This window comes from Ptychodera flava, chromosome 3 (assembly GCF_041260155.1).
Source record: "Ptychodera flava strain L36383 chromosome 3, AS_Pfla_20210202, whole genome shotgun sequence".
Classification (NCBI taxonomy): Eukaryota; Metazoa; Hemichordata; class Enteropneusta; family Ptychoderidae; genus Ptychodera; species Ptychodera flava.
Window position 1 is genome coordinate 28,446,584 of NC_091930.1, and position 17,393 is coordinate 28,463,976.

Below are 17,393 nucleotides of genomic sequence, written 5' to 3' on the forward strand. Positions count from 1 at the left end.
GGGAAATGTGTACAGAGACTTATCTGACTGACACCTGACTATACAATGAGACATTGGGCAGTATCATGTTAATTATCAGCTAATTTGCATATTTAATCAATTTAACAAATAAGCACTGTTAATCAGGAACTTGTACTCTAAACTCCACGAAACTTGCTGGTGCTATTGTTTGTGTACATATCAAACTGTATCAAGGGACATTTCATAGTTTTGGCCAACTTCAAGCTAATTTGCATATTTAACGGGATTATGTAATTAGCACTCAAAATCAAAAACCCTTCCTCCGAACTCCATGAAGTTTGTTAGAGATATTATTTGTGTACATATAAAACTGTGTCAAGAGACCTTTTTACAGGTTTTTATCAACTACAAGCTAATTTGCAAATTAAATGGGTTTAAGCAATTACCACTCAAAATCAAGAACCATTACTCTGAATTCCATTTAACTTGCTGAAGATATTATATGTTTACTTATTAAACTGTATCAATAGACTTTTCACAGTTTTCATCAAAACCCTTGCTTCTGACGCCATGAACTTCCTGTCGATATTGTTTGTGTACATAGTTAACTATTAGAGAGACCTTTCACATTGCGAATCAAGGGTTTGTGCTCCAAACTCCAGAAAACGCCAGAGTATTGTTTGTACCTATCTAAACTGTATGAAGAGACTCTCCAAAGTTTCCTATCAACAAGTGCTATTTTGTATTTGTGATCAAACGTGAGCATTTTCAGTTAATATCTGGTTGAAAGATGTCTATGATGAAATACTTTTTTTCTGCCAACGATAGCATATCAACTTATATAAAAAATAGACCAACAAATCATTCATCATGTGTGTAGTTGGTTGCTGTCTAAGGTTGAAGTGACATTTTATTCTTAATTTGGTATGTTCTTCTTAAAACACACTACAAGATCTGACTTTGTACTATAAATACCATGAGTGTATAAATGGCCCCACCTTTCCTCTTACAGATACACACACATTGTCTTACTGTGTACTATAAATACCATGAGTCTATAAATGGCCCAATCTTTCCTCTTACAATACACACATATGGTCTTACTGTGTACTTTAAATACCATGAGTGTATAAATGGTTCCACTTTTCTCCTACAGATACACACACGTGGTCTTACTTTGTACTATGAATACCATGTTTGTATAAATGGCCCCACTTTTCCTCTTAAATTAATTGCATATCACATTCAATTTTGAAATCATAATCTTTCCTTTTTGTCAAGCAATATACCATCATCTCCAGCTTACGGTATATATATTTCATAACTTCTTAAATACATTACAGCATTCAATGCACATGAAGACTTTTGAGTGAGAAACAGACTGTTAGCACAAAAGTTAGTGAGGCAAGGATTCTCAGAAAGTAGATTGGTGAATCATTTATGAAGTTCTATGGTAGATACGGAGATGTATCAAAATATGACCTGTTTGTTTCTCAAATGATGAGTGACAGTATACCCAACTTTGACTTACATAAGTATCGACAGTTTGGTGAATTCACCAAATAACATTGGATTTGTCGATTTGGGTCAATCTTGACGGGTGCAGCTAGCTGGCAGGGTACGCTTACCCATTCCAGACACCTGGTACCACCACTGTGTTTTGATTCAAGGTGACCCCATTGCCTTTGTCATTTTCTATATGTTCCTTGGACCTGTTAAATTGTATATTTACCTTGAATGATATGATTATTGGACCTGCTTTGATGTCTTTTTAACAGTTTTGTCATTATCAATATCCAGTAATTCCTTGGCAAACTGTTGGGAATGCATGTTAGTCTTTTATGATGTACATTGACTAGTCATTGCTGCAGTGATTTCTTTTCATCTATGTCCCTATGTTCACTCTTCTGACTATATAGAGAAGGCGGTACTAAGAGACTCCAGGAAAATGATAAAGTAAGTGAGTGGATGTGGCAGACCACCAATCAAGTTCCTAAATATTTTGCCAAGCAAATAGCAACAACAATGGAAGTTGATGTGGTTCTTGACAAATTTGACATATGCAGAAAAATAAACTCTCAAAGGCCTTACTATGTACTATATTGTAAAACAGCCATACTTTTCCTGCTTGTGGGGTGCATATAAATCACACTCAATGGATCCATAATACAGGTCAGCCAAGGTTGGCTTCATAAGTCTACACTGCTACAGAAATGTCTTTATGCTTATTTCTAAAAACTTTTATGATCTGTGTGTAGTCTGACTGGAACACTATAAAATTATTTTGTTTTGTGGTTCTAACACTAAAGCAACATAGGGGTCCCATAAGTGTCTTTATTCCTGGTGTCTCACAAGTCATAGTACACGTGTATGTGTGTGTGTGTGTGTGCGCGCGTTTGTGTACTAGTACTATCTAGACCATGTGTAAGGAATTCACCGCCTTATTGAGACCAGACTTGCATAATAAAGCTAAATACCCTGGCTTTATATTGTTAGCCTTCCAATGGCCTAAGAACTGCCTAAAAAGTGCTTACTAATGTTTTTATCGACTGGCTCATTTTTCTACGCACTGGGAAAGTGAGCGTGAATTTGAAGTGTGAGGTGCGAGCCTCGCCAGGATCTGCGCACCCATAGTTTTGCCTAAACGAGCGCCACCATTCGACAACGTTGATGTTAACATGAGCGCCACCATTCGACAACGTTGATGTTTACACGTCCGCCATATTGCTATACTGCTTGCAAGCGTACAGTTCGACACGTCTGGGATCTGTCTCTCTTGTGCTGTGTGGTGTGCTTGTGGGACACGTAGTAGGTCCAATGAGCTTCTTTCATTACAGGTTAGTACAACCATCATATTTAACTTAAACTAATGTTGAAAATTTCGCCGATTTTGCTTTTTTAATTAAATATGTGCCACCAGCTCTCAACCAGCGATCGATGACTCCTGACCAGTGCAATCAAGTTTAGTAGGGCATACAATTTCGGGGAAGAATTTGGTCAGAAAAATAACTGAGTTTATCTCATTTTTGTCCGTCATAGCAAAGTTTGATACCCGATGTGTATGTCTACATACGCGGAACGATAACCTTTTGCAAAATTTGGAAGTTCAGCCAATCAATTTATAGCATGCAAGACTGCTCGATGTTGCATGGTCATCATTTGAGCACAGTTCTGTGACAGAACTAGCTTCTAAATATAGGACAATGCGCGCAACATTGGCACTTTGCACCAAAATGCAGACAACCTTGCTTCGGTTCATTCTGCGGCTATTGTCTCAACTTGATGCAGGAGTTTCAAGCATTTTATATGCTTGCTTGCAGTATTAATGTCGACGGTTGCGATAGACACCAAGCCCAGTTTTCAACATTGTCATATTGCCAGTACAGTCTGAGTGTTTTGTCTAAATTTGCAGACAAATACTGATTTGTATATGGTGATGATGTAAACTCTGACTTAAGCAATTGCCATGTTGACTAAATCACATTTATTTTTATGCAATACACTGTACAATTCAACAGAGTTTTCAAACTAAAGTTGAAAAGTATTACCGGTCATACGGCCGCCTGTTATTACCTGAAAATGTGTAATTGTTCTGCTTCTTACAGAAATGAATAGCTAGTAACAAACAGAATGTCGCCAAAAGTTTGCAATGATCTGTATCCTTAATGCTGAATTACTTGTTTTCAACACTTTTGCGGGTTTTCAGAGAAAATTTTGTGTTCATTTGTTCGCATTTGTCGATCGCGCAATGCCTCGCTAAGCTTACAGATGTAGGTACTGCCAGTACCGCACGGAATACGTCACGGTCAATGCAACGTACTCAGCTGGTTGGACGTTAGAGGTCATTGAGCTTGTGCATTAACGCGTGAGTGAAGTGATTCTGTTGGGTCGAAATGGAGAAATACAGACGGGTTGATGACGAAAGGTACAGTTTATGGCAATTTTTCAGATCATATTGATACTTATGCGGCGTTTTATGAATATTTATCGGAATAGTTTCTTCTGAATGCATCAGCATTCGCCCCTATCGCGATCCCTGGCCGTGGGTTGTAAAATGTAAACAACACCTTGGCATCGGTAGTCGACGTTCGTTCTCGGATTTTAATGATTTTCTTTTCGTTTGACTTGCCTTAACTCTGTGGGCATATAAATATCAAAACTGAATAAATGAAGGTGTAAACTTTAGCAGACTGTGACGTTTAGCGGTTGGCTGTAGCACAGTCGTCATACACGGCAATGCAAGAAGTCCAGAAATGGATAAACGGCCATGGCCGCTATAGCCTGCACCTATCGCTAAAGTTCGAAGACTGCTTTCCTGCACCAAAAGCCGCAATAATTCATTCAAAAAACCTGCATCGATGGCTTCCAATACATCTCTGAATTCATATCTTGTATGCTTTTTGTGTTGAGGACGATGCATTTTTGAGTGTGGTTTCCAAAAACTAACACTTTCATAAAACGAACACTTTTTTACAACAGCTGCCATTGATGATTTAAAAGTAGATCCAGGCTGTCTAATGTTGGTCCGTGATCCTTTGAAAATGTTAATAAAGTAGAAATGCGGAGCAACTGAGGGCTAGTGTACTAAGGTCAAAGTCAAATTCATAGAAATTTTCATTCTGTTCTACCAACAATCACTTGAAATGACTATTTGCAGTAATGAACCATAGAGGCAAACTGCATCCTAAATTGTACAAGTGAGATAACAATAGCTGCTAAAGTTCTTTGGCTGGATGCAGATTCCTTTGTAGATGATCATAATGACATATTTCTGTAAGCAATGCTTGAAATAAAACTTGTAACTTACCGTTTGTGGTTGATCAACTGTTTTGTCCAGTTTGTAAAAAGCTAATTTGGAACCTTGTATTGGTGGGTAGGGGTGGGGGTACGTACCAAACATTCACATGTTTGGTGGTTGGTATGGCTTGGCCGCCTGTAAATTTTCATATGGCCCCCTTTTTCAAAACTTAGTGAAACCCCTGCATTGTCTTTGCAAAATCTTTTTTAACATCACCATGATTGCTATAATACAAGAGTCCAATTGATTGCTTTAAAATATTGGTTTCAAAAAGTCTGTTGTGAAATTGACAGTTTATAAAGCTCAGCTGATAGATAGCATACAGCCATCTGTGTTTATACAAGAGATGAAGTATATGTTCACTGCGGCCCAGCAGCGCCCTGTTTTGTCCAATGCTTTGCGGAGCGCGTATACCTATATTTGGGTCATGACTGAGGTCATTTACCGTAGTTACTGTAAATCAATATGGCGGCGCCATGTTAGTCATCGCTACAGCTGTCAAGCGTAAGCTACGCAACGCAAAGTTTGAGCTTATGAGAAGCAAGGGCGATTTCCATTGTGACCTACATGGCCTTTTCGATGAACTAGATGCCAATGCTGACCCTGCAATCAAGAAACATGATAAAATCACAGCTGACAAGGTAAAGCTCCGCCAGATAGAGGTTACCCAATATTTGAGCGTGAAATGAGACATTGGCGATCAGCAGTGACCCAGAAATTGAAACCCTCTTGCTCAATGCGGAATCCATGGAAGGGAACCTTCAGCAGAAATATCCCCGCAGAAGTGTTTGAGCACATTCGGCTGTATTCAACCAGCAATTCAATGGGCATTGAAGAGTCTGGAACACCGTGTACAGTAACTCTGAAATTTACCTGGTTGAACAAAGTCAACTATGTCCTTGGCCGTGGAGCCCGCTACGAAAATCAGCAGCTGTTACTGAGGTCGGTGAAGGCTCAGCGTATGGAAGTTATGTGTACCGATGACAAGCCCATGATCGTGCGGTATAGGAAGACATCAGAAACAGCGACGATCAACTTCCACTATGGCTGTTGTATGGTGGCCAAGGGTTGTCACTGGTTAAAGTATACAAATACTAATTTTGCTTGTTTGCGTCTCCAAGAAAAAATTATTAAAAATTAAAAGGGGTTTGATTTTGGAAAACCAAACACTACTTTTAAAATCTCAAACAAAAATAAAAATAAAACGTTGATTTTGGAAAGAAAATTTTGCAATAAAACTCACAAAGAAAACTCAGACAGAAAAAGAATTTTAAAAATGAAAATAAAAGATCGATTTAAAAAAAATAAGGTGAAAAGTTAAAAGTAAATTCAAAGTAAAGTAAAACGGAAAAGAAAGAAACTGGACAAAAGAATCTAGAAAAAAATTAAAACATTAATAATAAAGCTATTGTAAAAAAAATACGCAAAATTGTTTCAACTCAAAGTAAATTCAAAGTAAAAGTGTATGAAAGTTAAATCAAATTAAAAATAAAATTAAATTAAAGTAAAAGCAATCAAATAAACTGTAAAATGAAAACGAAATGAAATGCATTTACACTATGGCCGACAGTTGTCATAGTATACAAGCATGCTTTTCGGCTTCCATAGAGTTACACGCAGTGGAATGACAATCCTCGGCCGTCGTGCAAACACAAGCAAAAGTAAAATGATTTTTTTTCAGCGCGGCGATGGCCGACAGTTGTCATAGTATACCACAATGCAATGCAGCTATCACGGCTATGCGCGCGTTGGCGCGCTTTCTACTATACCAGATTCATCGTCTGCTGCAAGTGGTGGGTGCTCTGAGTCGCTGCGACCTGACATCACATTGTGTCGCTTTAGTCCTGTGGTATTTTACGAAAATTTGTGGAACCAAAGGTAATAGTGAGGTGACAATGTGAAATGTTTGTGTTATGTCAAGCAAATCAAATTGCGATACCAGCTACTCTCCATGATGGCGTGGAGACGATTAAACGGAGTAGTCATTGACGTTCATGTACATTGTAAATCTAATAATACTTCATATTTACAGATCACAGATCACAGTGATGCTGCTGCATGGAAAACCTTTAAGGGTGCAATGAAGAAAATAGAGTGAGTAACCGTAAACGAAAGGCCAGGAAAGACCGTGGCGATTTTTTAGGTTAGTAAAGGCAAGCTGGATTTTACGTTGTTGCAATATAATGAATATCCCAGCCAATCACCTGCTCATTCGACACACTGAAAAATGGGCTTTGGTCGTGAAATGCTAAGCTGTAAACGAACTTTACAGGAGTAAATGTACAATGTGTTGTACTTTTAGGTATGTTTGTGTAAAGAAACGTGAAACTTAAAATAGCGTGGACCGCCTCAGCTGCGCAGAGAACCAGGACATTCCACAGGCATGCGACACATCGCTTCGCGATCGGTACTGATTCACAGTGAATAGAGAAAGCTCATTGTGAATCATTAGCGATCGCGCGCGAAGCAACATGTCATATGCCTGTGGGCCATTCCACATTGTCGTATGCATGCGCTGCATGTCCACACAAAAGTTCATTCTTACCATCACGACATTCGATATAGTGATCTGCTTGTATCACTGCCATAATTTTATCGGTGACTAACCCTCCTTTCCAAAGCCACTTTTTATGAGTTTGCAATTCTTGACCATTTTGCATACTTATATGCTCATTGCATTGCCCAACTTTGATTGAGCAGACATGCACCTAAATGCTACCGAGAACATCTCTCCTAACTATTTAAGTCATGGAAATCAACTTTTGCTTGTCCATTTTGTGAACATACTTTAATTTATATTTATTTTGTTTAGTATTACATGTATTTGCACCATTGTAATCTTATCAACTTGGTTTTCACACACTTACATTTACATCAAAATAGGAATACGCCTACTTAATTTCAAAGCGCCAAGTCAGTAATAGAAGTCGGTAAATTTGTAATTTTGACTATTTTTCACGTTTATATTGCTCATACGCATTTTCTACCACCTTTGGTTTGATCATAGCATTTAAATTCTTTCAGATATTAGGCAAAGTCACTGACAAATTAGTTTCTAAGGTTGTAATTTTTAGACTATCTTTGGTATAATATTTGCTCATTGGCATTATAGTGATGTGATGGACTTTGACAAACCTAAATCTGCATCAAAATTGGAAGCTAGCTAAGTTGCTACAAAATTTCAAAGACCTAGAGTATGCACTTTCAGTCGAAGTTTAAGATTGTTGACCAAGATTTACATTAATTTTGCTCAGTTGAATAATGATCATATGATCAACTTAGCATGAATGAAGCAAGCTTCACAACCCGATAGGTTTATTTTTCCAAAAATTCAAAGGTTTAGGTTCAGGTGTGTGCATATTGATTACCATTTCTCCATTTTTTCATCTCATTTACATACCTTTCAGAGCCATGGCATAACATTTCAGAAATTTCATCCTTGACCCAAAAGACATAACTTACCAGATTTGTGCCACAGTTTCCGTGAAAACTCTGTGACAGCAGCTTACCCTGTAGGTTCCTGTGCCATGTTTGTATATGGCGACAGGAAGCAAATTATACTCGATGCTTATTGTTTTCTTTTGTATACAATAGGTGAACAAATTGTGGTACAGAGGCTGTCGTTAGAAGTAACCGGCAAAGCTCAGAAGTATTCACGCATTGGCCCAAGAGAGTTTGTACCATTCCAGTATGATGAACTTACCTTTGACAATATCAAACAAGCATGCGAAAGACATTTTACTGATATTATCGGGAATCAATTTATTGTGATATCCTTGCTCGAGAACAAGGACCATCTTGTTCAGCCCTGGATCAGATACCAAATTATGGTCAGATTCATGTACGTTTTGTACCACGCCCTAATGACTATGATGATATATCAAAGAGGATAAGCAATTCTAGATCGCCAATTGGCAAGAAGAAGTGTGTAACATTAAAATCTGCAACTCAGTCACAGCCTTCTCAATTTGCTCCCAACGCTGTCACAACTGCGCAATACCCTAAAAGTCTGTCAGTATTAGATATGCTGAAACTAGGAAAAGTCATCATGATAAAACTTCCACAATCATCAGTCTGTTTTCATTTGACATAAAACAAATGGCATGATATTGAAGCCAAAATCACTTGAGTTCACTATTGATAAAAAACCGTTTGGTTCAGGAGGGTTTCGTGAAGCATTCAAAGCCACTAGCCTGACTCCTAACTTTAAGTCATCTACTTGGGTGATTAAAAAATATCTTCCTGATGCTGTGAAGACAATAGAGCAAACAAACCAAACTACTGAACAACATACAAAAACGGTTGTTCAGATGCACTCCTTGGCGAAGAATTTCGCAGACCAACTTGCACACCAACTTAAAAAGAAAGATGTATTGCATGACTATGGGGAAACAGTCCCAATAATTAGATTTTCCTGGGGAAAATAGACAGGGAGGAAGAATATGTAACTATTGAAAGTTACATTGATGGGGAATTTTTCTAGTACACCAATAATGATGGTTTCCTATGTAAACCGAATACTGAACTGCGAAACAAAGCAGACGGTCTTGCTCATTTCTCATTTGAGAAATCTGAAAAAGAGTTGAAGGTGATGGACATTCAAGGGAGTGGATACCATCTCTTTGACCCTTAAATTGCCTCAAGAAATCTGATAAATGATGACGATGATGATGATGATGATGATGATGAATTTCTATTCACTACTGGAAATTTAGCAGACACTGCAATCAAAAACTTTGTAGAAAACCATGAATGCAATAAATTTTGTGCTTTATTGGACCTGACAAAGTTAAAATAACTATTGTCTGACAATGTTCAACATTGGTAGACTGAGAATACAGTTGTTCATTGATCTCGCAAACTTACATGGAATGTAAAATCTGAGACATGCCCTACAATCTGGGCCTGTCAAATGTTCAGTTCTGACACTTCTTTTAATAGTTGTTGTTTTATAGATATCTAATGTTTTGATGTAAATAAAGTTTTGTGAGCAAGAATCACAAAGAAAGTTGTTCAGTGTTCAGAACCTGTATTTTGTTGACTTCTGTAGATTAAATATGCATCAAGTACTTCCTTATTCGCAATAAAGTGTTTTGAGCACAAAAAACCTTGCTAGTTTTTCTTTTGACGTCTGCAAATGTAGAATTATTCAATCATGATACCATTTGGAAGTAGAAATATACTGATATGAGAGGAAAGTGGGAAGATTCACTCACCAGTCATGAACTGAATGTTTATTGTATAAACAAGATTCAGAAATATAAAAAAGTTAATAAGCGTGGTTACAGTAACTATCTTTCAGTAAATGGTGATAGTATCAATATCTATTGTCTCTTGCACACATTTGGTGTATTAATTCTGGCTTTCCAGCTCAAATTACAAACAGTAACTACTTACACCATCAAAATGAGTAACAAGTTCATTCACTGTGTTTTTTTCCAGATACACTACCAAGATTTTGATATTTTGATAAGTACACAAATAAATATCACTGACATGAAACTGTATAATGACCTTAGAAATTGTAGCTGGTCTGAGGGTAGGTCCAGGCAAACTGTCACAATAGTGCAAACACAATAAAAGGTCATAAAATGTTGAGAATTGGGGTCGGGTGTGAGATACATGTTTTAACTGGGCTGAAACCAACCAGTGAATATACACATTTGTCTACCAAATTCAAACTGTTACAACCCGTAGTACTCGTCTATCAATGATATTTTGGGTCAAAACCACTCTGCTACATCCATAAGTGACATACATGGCACAAATACCGATATAAAACAATACAGAAAATGATGCGAGTATGGAAACCTACAATAACTATAATGAAATAGCAGATTGTGATGTCAGCTTACTAACCAAGTTTATTTTGTTCATAAGTGTCCATGTAACTATTTAACAGTTCCATTTCTTGCATGGTTCGCCATGTAAATTATTGAATATTGAATTTTTAAATGGCTCTCTTTCTTTGGAACAGAGTAGTGGGTGCAACACAATTAAAACACACAATGGTTGGCAAACTCAACACTTTTCAAGAGTACAGATTTCACACACCAGATAATGACATCCACTGATAATGCCGACAATATCTGAATCTGATACCATGAGACTTACCAGGTTCGTAATGACCGACCCAGTATTTTTACAGTGCATAGCACGGCCATGTTTTTGCAGAGATTCATACAGTATACTTTCTTTACTGATTTTACTGCTACTCTCTTAGATACTGCTAAAAGATGTAGAATTATAATGATTACCCGTAACTTATGGAATTTTCAAGTGGATGTTGTCTATATAACGTGCATGGGATGACACCAATGCAACCAACTCTGAATCTCCTGTCAATCAAGATTTAACAGCAGTTGCTGCAGGGGTTTGTATGCATGGTTCTTGCTCATTGATGAACAATTTGAAGATGAATAAAGAAACTAAAGGGGTGTACAAATTATTCATATGGGAAGAAGGACATTCATGAAATACTATGTAAGGGGAAATACAATTGCCCAGCAAACCAGGTATGCTACAATAATGAATCACACACTGACGGCTCTCCTTGATCAAAAGAGCAATATTCAGTGCAGTACATTGCAATCTTCCTTTAAATACTGAAATGCATCACTGCATTCCCTTGCTTTGACTTTTTCTGGATATGGTATCAAACGTTCACACTTTCTCCGGAACTCCGGTTCTAGAAAATCAGTCCCAATTTCAAGGATACCTGCATGAATGGCTACGTCCTGTAATTCATCGTCACTTACAGGCCACCCTGCAAACAATTCAAAAACACAAATGTTTATAAGTTTTACATGTAGCTCCCAATATTTTTGAAAGTGAACACATTTCAGCTTAATGTAATGCATGGAGGAACTTAGTGCCTGCATTGATACCTTGCCTCAGATCTCAGCAATCAAAAAATACCGCAATTATACGGTGTCGCTCACATTTGATCAGAATTGGTACATACCAGTATGGTACCAAAGATCAACAATAAATGTTGTTTTTATCTGTTCAGTGCAGGGAAATTCTACGTTGATGTTATGACAATGATTTCTGCACAGTCAAACCAGAAAAACAACAAGAATATTTAAACCAGAAAAACAAGAATGACAAAAGTTGGACATGCTGCTACAGAGAACTATATGTTTTGATCAAAAGAGGGCAAAAAATGTCCTAAAACACAAATATTGAAATTTCACCACATTTTTGCAAAAAGCTTCTCAGCCTGTCAAAAGATGATCTGCAACATTTCGCGAAATCTATCCGCAATATAAATCACTAGGTCATATGTATGTTGTAGTTACAGCACGCAATCTTATTTGCACCAGTGATATGGATGTACATTGTATCCTCACAAAGCGTCGAACTAAAAAAAATATAATTCTGAAAATTTACTCAGAAAAAAATTAGCGCAGCTTTTCTCATTTGGATTTTTTTTTAGAAATTTACAATTGTAAAAAAAAATTCACAATTTCATTATGACCACCCCCCTCCCAAGGTCCGTCCCTTAGTTTGAGCAGGTCTGTTAATATGTAACAGTTCATAAACAATGACAGGAAATGACTCAAGGTCAGTGGAGTATCCTGTTTCAGTCATTGGCATGCCACCACTCCTGAACATTTGCAGAATTTCCCTTTTTCTTACCTCTTTGCACATTTTTGATATTGACGTGTTCATTTGAACAACGTCATATCTCAACCCCTGCATCAATCTGTACACCAAATACTGAGATGGTAGCTTAGGTGGTGTGTGAGCTTTTGCGTGCGACGGACATACATCCGCACATACATACCAACATACACACATACATACATACATACGCCACCGACTCACCATATAAGCTCTTTTTCGTATTTATACCAAATATGAGCTAAAATTAGAACTTGTTTCCTGTGTATGTTGGGTTGGTGACTGTAACATTACACCTGCCTTAACGAAAATTTATGACCCACAGACAGGCAGGCAGACAGGAAGTTATTTTCAAGTTTGCATAATCAACATACCACTTTCTTCATACTCTTCTGGAAAATTGTAGATGTGATCGGGGATGCCAGCTGGTAAACGAGAGTCCCTCTGTGGTCTGATTCTATGCGATTTCCATATTGAATCTTTGAAGATATTAAGTTCTCTTTGAATTATTGGAATTAGTAAAAATGCCATGAGCATTCTGAAATTACAAAATGAAAAACATATATATGACAGTGGGTAAATGCCTTGAAGACATTGAAGTTTACATGACTCAGGCTACTGACATTATAGCTAACTTCACCAGTGACCAAGTGTGTTGCTATAGAACTACCTGGTACTGTTAGTTTTGCTGAAACAACAATCAATTGGATTGATGAACTGCAACTAATAATCAAAAGGCAAAGGCAACCAGAATGGCTATTCTGTTAGCTTTTTGACCAAATAATAGTAACAACAATACTTTACAAATATTTGTGACAGAAGCCAAACAAATTAAATTGAAGTCATAACAAGAACCTCACACACGATGACATGCTGACCCTAAATGTTATAATTACTTGATTCTCCATGAGCATCCAAGTCTTGTAAGCATGAATAAAACATGATGCTAAAATTCAGAGAAAATTTTTTAGATGCAACTTATGATAATGTAAGTTAAGAGAGTTGATCAGCACATCCCTTTGAAGCCACAAGTCAAATTTTCAATGTTTCCCTTGTAGTATATGAGAAGATACCTGACCAAAAGTGAGAAAATCTGCAAAAGACAATTTGCATGTATACACGAATTCCCTTATTATTGTGAATAATCTAGGTGGATTAAACCTGAGCAGGTTACCCAAATGCAAAGTTGATGGAGGAAAAGAGATGCTGATGGACACTGTCTCTGTTTCATAAAGCTCTGAATATCATGCATTGCTACAGTGGAGCTAAAATACCTACATATATGCTCAGCAAACCAGCCAATGAAATGGCAAGTCTGTTGGCGATAATGACACTTTTATTGGTAATTCAACATTTAACTCTGAATTCTGATAGCATTGACTTGATTGATTCTTTCTATACACAGCTACTGATAGCTACCAATAATGGTATAAATATACGACAGAACTTGTTTGTGTGTGTATACATGTATATATGGTCTCTCTCTCTCTCTCTCTCTCCTCTCTCTCCTCTCTCTCTCTCTCTCTCTCTCTCTCTCTCTCTCTCTCTCTCTCTCTCTCTCATATATATATATATATATATATATATATATATATATATATATATATATATATAATATAGATATATATAAATATATATATTCTTGCATCACAAAATTTTCAGTCTTCAACACAAACATTGCATTTTTCGATTGTTTCACAAACTTTCATCCAACTGTTGTGTACGCTTGCAAATACAAGTATGTCTACATTTGTGTATATATATATATATATATATATATATATATATATATATATATATATATTATATATATATATATATATATATATATATATATATATATTATATATATAGATATATATATAAACTTGGGTTGAAACACACTACCACACCTCTTTGTTAGGTTCCAAACGTATTTATTATACCTCAAACACAACGTTTCGCTCTAAATGTGGAGCTTCTTCAGGGTTTTCTACAATAAAAAGTACGAACATGAAAATTACAATGGTTGAATTGTGTAGGAAAACGAGCAATGTAGAGTTACAAGTATCTGAAAATCTGTAAATGTGCATAAATGAAAGGAGAAAGACTAACCTCGAGGTTGTGAGTACGGTCAAAACTGTCTGGACCTACGCCGAGAGCTGGAAATTGGCGCGCTGAAGTCCAGGGGGGGGGGTACTTTAAATACTCCAAAGCTCGTATGTGGGGGCGCTGTTAAATGCTATGTAAATTTTGGGCGAATGTTAAGGCCAGCTGGAGACAGTGTGTCAAGTTTTTTATCCATTGTGATTCTAAATGTTTGCGTAGTTTGTCATCCTGTTTATTGACTTGGATGATGCCAATTATTGAAACATCACTGATACTGTGTTGATCAGAATTAAAATGTATGGCGACCGGGTATCTTTTTTATGACGCACTGAGGAGAAGTGGTTATTGAAACGAAGTCTGAGAGATGTTTTAGTTTCCCCGACATATTGTTTATGGCAGCGTTGGCATGTGAGGAGGTATACGACGTTTTTGCTGTTGCAGCTGATGGCATTTCTGATTGTGTATGTTTTCTTGTTGACTGTGCTTTGGAACTGTGATGTATTAAGGGTATATTTGCAAATGTTGCAACCCCTCGTAGATTGACATTTGGTGAAACCGGGGCTGGATTCACCGGCGTTGTTAATATTCGAGCGGACAAGGAGGTCTTTGAGGTTAACATTGCGTCGGTATGATATAATTGGCATGTTAGGGATGGCTTCTTTACATCTTGATGACTTATGGAGTGTTGGGAGGTTCGAGGACATGATGAATTTCAAGTTAGGGTGACGGGGATTATATGTCGAGACTAGTGGGATTCGACAGTCTCCCTGTTTGTTTTTGTACTGAAGGAGAGCCGGCCTAGGGATTGATTTCGCTCTATTTATTTGTTCTTTGACGAGGTTGTGAGGGTAATCCCGTTCAATCAGCGATTGTTGTAGAATGTTGAGGCGCGCATCACGCCATTCTGGCTCCGAACAAATGCGACAAATGCGTATTGCCAGGCCGTAGGGGACACCTAGTTTCATATGTCTGGGGTGTGATGACTGAAAATGTAAATATTGATGGGTATCAGTTGGTTTTTCGTACAAGTCTGTCATGATTTTGCCATTGTGATCGGTGTGGACTCTAACATCTAGGAATGGAATGGAAGTTTGAGAGTACTCCATGGTGAATTTTATTGTTTTGTGAAATGAATTGATGTAATTAAAGAATTCTATGATGAAGTTCAGATTTGCCGTAAACCAACTAAATATCATCAATAAATCTATGCCAAAACCAGGGTGACACTGTACTGGATGCCTCCTTAAGTAGTTTGCTCTCCAGTCACCATGAAAATGATTGCATAACTGGGGCCATTTTCTGGCCCATGGCTGTGCCGTGAATCTGCAAATAATGTTGACTGTTGAACACAAAGTTGTTGTTATATAGAACAAGTTTCAAAAAGCGTGTTATAGTGGAAGTTGGCGGAGTTTTGTTTTCTCTTTGATCTAGTGCTCTTTGACATGCCGCAATGCCTTCCTCGATAGGAATGACTGGGTAATAAAACAGGCCGACAAGGGTTCAGCCATAGTGATCATGGATAAAGAGCATTACATCACAGAAGCCAATAAGATTCTGGACAATAAAGAACACTACAGAGACTCAAATCGACAACCCAACAAATAAGATCAACACTGCTATCAAAGCTGCTATAAATGACGAGTATCAACCAGGTAATATCACCAAACAGACTCGTGATTTCCTCATTTGTAGTGACCCTCGCCCAGGAAAATTGTATATGCTACCTAAAATTCATAAAAAGGGTATTCCATTTCGACCGATTATTCGACCTCCCGGTAGTACCATGGTTACTTTCGATGTTGTATCACTGTACCCAAACATACCTATCGAGGAAGGCATTGCGGCATGTCAAAGAGCACTAGATCAAAGAAAAAACAAAACTTCCTGCCTGAAACTGCCTGTTTAGTAATCACGACAAGTTCCACGTCTAGCAATACCTATGCCCTGCGGAAACGCATCGAGCACTATACATTGCCTGAATTGACACCAAGCCACTGATATATATATATATATTTATATATATATATATATATATCTATAATATATATATATATATATATATATATATAATATATATATATAAAATTCAGAGTTCGCGTTTACGCAAAAATCGTGCGTATTTACGCATTGAAATTGACTCTCTACGCACTTTTTTCTCGTTATGCGTTTTCTATACGCAAAGGATAACCTCGAAAGCACTCCCCACGACTGAGATTAGACGACAACCAGACGAAATTTGTTGCAACACATTTCTGTCAATCACTCATTTTGTGTGGAAAGTTTCGAATTCTCTGGGCGTTGTCTGAAAAATCGGCATCGTAGTCCACACGTTATCACGTTAGGCACGTTATCATGTCAGCTGTGCCTATGAATTACGTTCAGGCGAGCGATAGTTTCTGAAAGTGAGTGATTGACAGAAATGTTGCGACAAATTATATAAATGCCAACCGTGCACGATCATCGCGTCTCGCTGTTCCCAAATTTTGATCAAGCACACATGCAGCATGGCGTCGAAGCAGACAAATCTGTTTTAATTTCTTTCAACTTTGCTGTACGAGTCCGTGAAAAAAAATGATTCATTGGTAGAGCTCGTCGGAATCCCGATAAATTTTGAACACTGCAGAAGTGTCTGGATGGTAACTGCAACTGGTCGTTCAGGCACCAAGTCGTTTCGGCCCAAGTCGTTTCGGCCTCTCAATTTCCGGTCCCAAGTCACTTCGGCACCGCAACCCAAGACGTTTCGGCATCTGTGTTTCGATTTTTTTCAAACTATTTAGTAATTGACTGATCCGTCATATTCGTAAGCGTGACCTTTGCGTTCTGACCAGTACTTTATGTGCATTTTGTGTGAATTTTGCAGTGCTGTTTCCTCACCGCTTTCAAACTTTATCCGTGTCGGCGGCTATTGATATCGATAAAC